Here is a 5,152-nt window from a genome sequence, read left to right on the forward strand (position 1 = left end):
ATGGTGAAACCCCGTCTTAAAAAAAAAAAAAAGGAAACCAGGGCTACATCACCATCATGTGAGCTTCTTATCCCCATTTTAGAAATGAGGAAATTGAAACCCAAACAGATGAAGTTTCTTGTCTGGAGCTACATCAGGCTAGCAGCCGGGAGTCACTGAGCTCAAGGCTTGGTCTCTAGGGTAGGGGTCATGACTGGTCATCATGAAATGGAGTTGGGGCTACGGAGGCAGGCCGTGGACTCTGTCCAGCTCTCCCACTCACTGAGAACTCCCCACTCAGCCTCCAGCCCTAAAGATGAATTCCAAAGGCTGACACTGCCCATACCTCCATACTAAAGGAAAAGACAGAAGGCACTCAGGGGGTTCGCACTGCAGTCCCCTTTCCTTGGCTGAGCAAACCGGGAAAAGGCCTGATAGTGACCACAGCCCTGAGCACCTGCACCTAGAGTCATTCAAGCATAGGACTCAGGTCTCCCAGCTCCTGCCTCCTTTCATCCTTACCATACCCTGCTTAGGAGGTGGACACCATTCTTCACTCGATTTTCCCACTTCGCAGATGAGATACAGAGTGTTTAACAAGTGTGTGAAAGTGTTAACTGATTCATCAAGATGCTTATGAAACTGCTCGGAGAAGAGCAAATTGCCACTTGTTCCTGGAGGCAAGTGGACCCTAAAACAAAAAAATGCCTGGACAGCCTCTCCCTAGGCCACACAGTCAGAGATGAGACAACCAGCCCAGACCCCAACCCAGGCAGTGTGAACTCTTCCCACTTAAAGGCTGGCCCAGCACCTAGGTCTCATATCCCTGGTCCCCTGGTTCCGGCAGTCCCGCTGCTAGTAATAAGGCGGTGGTGGATCAAACACTGAGTGGGCAGGTCAGGAAACCCAGGCTGCAGGCCTGACTCTACCCTCAGCACATCGGAGAGGGCTGGATTGGGGTGAGGGTTTCTTTTTTTGAGACGGAGTCTCACTCAGTCACCCAGGCTGGAGTGCAGTGGCACGATCTCAGCTCACTGCAACCTCTGCCACCTGGATTCTCCTGCCTTAGCCTCCCAATAGCTGGGATTACAGGCGCCCACCACCACGCCTGGCTAATTTTTTTGAATTTTTAGCAGAGATGGGTTTTCACCATGTTGGCCAGGCTGGTCTCAAACCCCTAACCTCAAATGATTTGCCTGCCTCAGCCTCCCAAAGTGCTGGGATTACAATTGTGAGCCACTGTGCCTGGCCTGAGGGTTTCTTGACAGAAGGTCCCCATGGGCTTCAGGGGATCCAAGAACCGTCTAAAGCAGAATGCAAAGTCTGGTGTCCATTAATGGAAGTGCATTTTTCTGGGGATGGCTTTCATCAGTCCCTCCAAGGGCTCTGTAAATCAAAAAAAGTTATGGACCCCCAGAATGGGTAATCTTGGAGGTTCCTTCCGTTCCCTATGAAAGTATTTTTGGGATATATATGGGTTTAAACAGGAACTACACTCCCCATCCTTCAAGGCCAATTCAGCAGCTGCTCTGGGAAGCTCTAGCAGATTTCTTGCTTTGACTATAGGGGAAGGCTGGGAACCCAATGCCACAGAGCCTGGCAGGGTCCCTCTGCCCTGATCTCCCTCACCAGACAGCCAGCTCCCAAAAGGGGGCAGGACCAACCCAAGGCTAAGGCGGCAGATGCCAGCACCCCTTGCTTGGCCTCATGTGCCCCACCCCCACCCACAGTCTCTGTCCTCTGGAGAGCAAGGGTTCTCAGGGCTGCAGAGCACAGGGGCACCGAGGCCTGGAGTCCACATCTCCCAGCTGCAGCCCTGGAACTTCACGGAGCCTACTCCTTCCAGGAACCTGGTTTTCATTAAATCAGGTAAAGGAGTTGTTAACTCCCAAGTCCAGAAGAGGCAAAGTTCTGCTAGGAGGCACAGGGAAGGTAAGGGAGACCAGCCTGTCCCTTGCCCTCCCTAGCTGACCGACAGTGGGGGGAGGGGGAGGCAGGGCTCCTAAGGGTCCAGCGAGGGGCAGCAGTCAGAGCTGGGGTTGGGGGGAGAGTCGGGGGAGTCCTGCCCCAGATAATAAGCAATTGTTAATGTGATCCATATGGGTCCTGACTGGCCTCTCTGTTTAACAGGATGATAATGGCAGGGAAAGAATGCTGGTCTGTGGAGAAGGGAAGGGGCAAAGTCCTCCCTGGACTTGGTGGTGGGGGGGGTTGGGTCATGGGGAGAAGGAGGCGGAGAAGAAGGGAAAGGGAGAGGAGGAGCACCCATCCAAGGGTCTCTACCACCCAAGAACACAGAGCTGTTTACCTGAAAGTGGCCAGATTCCATGCTATACAAACTCTGGCTAAAAGCCCTTACAAAACCCCTTTTATTCAGCCAACATTTATGGGGCACCCACAAGGTGCCAAGCCCTGTGGTGAGCCAGTGGTGGCAGGACCAGGGAGCACATGCTCACTTCAGTCAAAGCCCAGTGTGGACCCCTGCCACAGAGGTGGAAGGGAGCACCGGTGCAGGCCACAGAGGGAGAAGGAAGTGACAGGAGCTTGGGGCTGGGGAGGTGATGCAGAGGAGGCGCATCTGAGTTGGGCCCTGAAGAATAAGGAGGTTGTGGAAAGACAGGGACAATGGGGAAGGCATTTGGCTGGAGGAACAGCGGGAGCAAAGGCAGAGAGGCGTGAAATTGCGTGTAGAGAGCCCTAGCTCTCGGCAATAAAGCTGCGGCCCAGGCAGGGCAGGGAGGGGAATCCTGATCCATAAAAAGCTGTGCCCATGGGTGAGCAGAAAGACAGGAAAGGGCTCTGCTGCACCACACTCAGTCTGGGTGGCTCTCCCTAGCCTTCCCCCAGGCTGGTACTGGAACTGACAGTCACAGGATCCTCAGCCCAGCCCTCAGCCACACCACGGCCAGAGAACCGGGCAAGGTCTCCGAAGCCAAACTCATTTCTGTGTCTCTCAGCCCCTTCTTCTTCTCCTGGGGAGGGGGAAGGGGCAGGAGGAATCCCCCCCCCAGGAATGCGGGTCATCTACGCTTCCGCAGGAGCAACTCCTCTGCCCCACACAGCCTAATTCCCTTTGGCCCAAGAGGGCTTCGCCCAGAAGATATTACAGCGAGGGCACGAGGGTCGCACCCGTCTGCCATGGACGCCAATGGAATCAAGTGGAAAGAATGGTGTTAAACATGGGAAAGGGGATTTACGAGGCCTGTCACCCGTCCAGCCCAGCCACCCCAGCAAGCCCCGCCCCTTTCCTCGCCCACCCCAGGAAGTCCCGCCCCGCCCCCTGCCCGCAGCTCGGAGGGCCACCGAGTACCGGCGTCCCCACGGCTGGGTGGCGGCGGCACCGCAGCACCCGGCTGCCCTGCGCGCCCGTCCCTGGGGGGGCTAAGGCACTGCGGGGAACGGCGTCGGCTCCGGACTGAGAGGCTCGGGGAGGGAGCCGCTTTAGGAGGAGGCTGTGGGATTTCGGGGTAGGCTCCGGGAGGGTCTGGGAGTCCCTTGCAGGGTCAGAGGGCTTCGCACCTTGGCATCTGGCTTCCCAGCCCACTCCAGAGACTGAGTGGCTCCACTGAGGAGGCCCCACGCCCCAGGAACCGGGAAGCCCCTCTGCGCCGTAAGCCCAGAGCTGGGCTGGAACCAGCTCCCCACTCCTCTCTGCCCCGCCGAGAGCAGGAGCCGGCTCTGCCGCTGCAGCCCGTGCGGACGACAACACAAACATTCTTCCGTCCTCTATTCTCCTCCAAATTAGGTATCCATGGAGACAGGGCCGGCAGCCTGACAGCCCTACGGCCTAATCCTGATTTAGTGACCGTCCCTTTAACAGCCCACCCACCCATCCACCCACCCCGGCGCTCCCGGCCGCCGCTGGGCGCAGGCCCCAGGCCGCGCGCTCTCTGCTCCGCGCCGACCCCTTTCCAGGCCTCCTCCTCTGGCGGGAGCAGGGGGACCAGCGGGGCTGGGGAAGGGGAACAGCATTTGCTGATCACCTACTGGGTGCTTAACACTCTGCGAAGGACCCTCTGAGGAGGGGGTTGCTAGCATGCGAATCTCCGTGTAGACCAGGAGAGGGCTCTTGCGGTGGGGAACTTTGAGGGGCCCTCTCTGGAGACCTGGGAGCTCCGAGGGTCCCCCTTGTAGCCTGTATCCCCCAGGGTGAAGGTGAGTACAACGCCATGACTCTGAGACTGGGGCTCTGTTCTCCCGGGCCAGAGGAGAAGACTTGAAGAGGGTGGGCGTTAGGGGCGCCGGGACCCTAAGTAGCCTCAGTCTCCTGTCACTGCCCAGTCACCGTGCTGGGGAATCTCCGGGCCAGTAACCCAGCCCCCACCCCTCCCACACACACAGGGGCCGCTGGACAAAGACCTGACGGAGTGGGAGGGGCCTGCTGGCCGGCCCTCGGGCTCCGGACGCTGGATCCTTCTGGGACCTGAACCCGCAAACCCCGGCTCCCCACCCCCAGGCCTGCAGACGCCCCCCGAGCCGGCTGTTCGCTTTCGCTCAAGCCTCCGCACCAGAGGGGGCTGCGAGGCGGGTGCCCGTCGCCGCCGGGCGGAGATCCCCGGCTCTGCCGCCCCCTCCCCCCGGGAAGTGACCCTCGCCTCCCACGTACCCGCTAGGGTCTCCCGCCGGCCCTGCCCTCCGACCCCAGCCGAGGTGAAACCCGCGATCCGCAGCCCCCTCCCTCTCCGGCCCTCCCCGGCCCCGCACTAGCGGACAAAGCTCCGGACACCCGGACCAAACGGTCACCTCCCCCAACCCCGGACCCCGGCAGGTCCGCGGTCCCGTACCTCGGCATCCCGGCCGGGTCCTAGGTGAGTGTGCGCGGCCTGGGGGCGCGTCCGGCCCGGGGACCTGGGCTGGGGCGCGGGCCAGGGGCGACAGGCCTGGGCTGGGGGGCAGCGGCGCTCACCATCCTGGAGCCGCTGCTGCTGCGGCTGCTGCGGCCGCCGCGGGCGGGAGCGGGACTGGGCAGTGGGGGTGGCCGGACAAGGGGCGGCCCCGGCTCCCCCCGCAGGCAAGACCCCCACCCCCACCCCCGCCTCCCCTCGCCCGCCCCCAGCGCCCTCCCTCGCAGGCCCTGGCTCCCCTCCCCTTTCCCTGCTCCTCCCTCTCCTAGTGCCCCTCTCTTCCCCCAACTCCCGCCCCTTCTCTGGCCCCTCCACCCCTGGCTTCTTCC

At 60.8% G+C, this 5,152-nt stretch overlaps 1 protein-coding gene and 1 long non-coding RNA gene across 2 annotated transcripts in view; one reads left to right on the forward strand and one right to left on the reverse strand.

Annotated features, from left to right (window-relative positions):
- The window catches only part of FIGNL2 (fidgetin like 2), a 31,893-nt gene extending 26,928 nt beyond the window's left edge, over positions 1-4,965 (reverse strand). Inside the window, exon 1 of the mRNA XM_037744731.1 lies at positions 4,886-4,965. The gene's annotated coding sequence lies outside the window, so the exon portion shown is untranslated. The remainder of the gene's footprint in view (positions 1-4,885) is intronic.
- LOC119473745 overlaps positions 3,837-5,152 on the forward strand; it is a 4,263-nt gene continuing 2,947 nt past the window's right edge. The window contains exons 1-2 of the long non-coding RNA XR_005202967.1: positions 3,837-4,134; positions 4,321-4,787. This is a non-coding gene — a long non-coding RNA (uncharacterized LOC119473745). The remainder of the gene's footprint in view (positions 4,135-4,320; positions 4,788-5,152) is intronic.

This window comes from Cebus imitator, unplaced genomic scaffold, assembly GCF_001604975.1.
Source record: "Cebus imitator isolate Cc_AM_T3 unplaced genomic scaffold, Cebus_imitator-1.0 Scaffold181, whole genome shotgun sequence".
In the NCBI taxonomy this organism is placed as follows: domain Eukaryota; kingdom Metazoa; phylum Chordata; class Mammalia; order Primates; family Cebidae; genus Cebus; species Cebus imitator.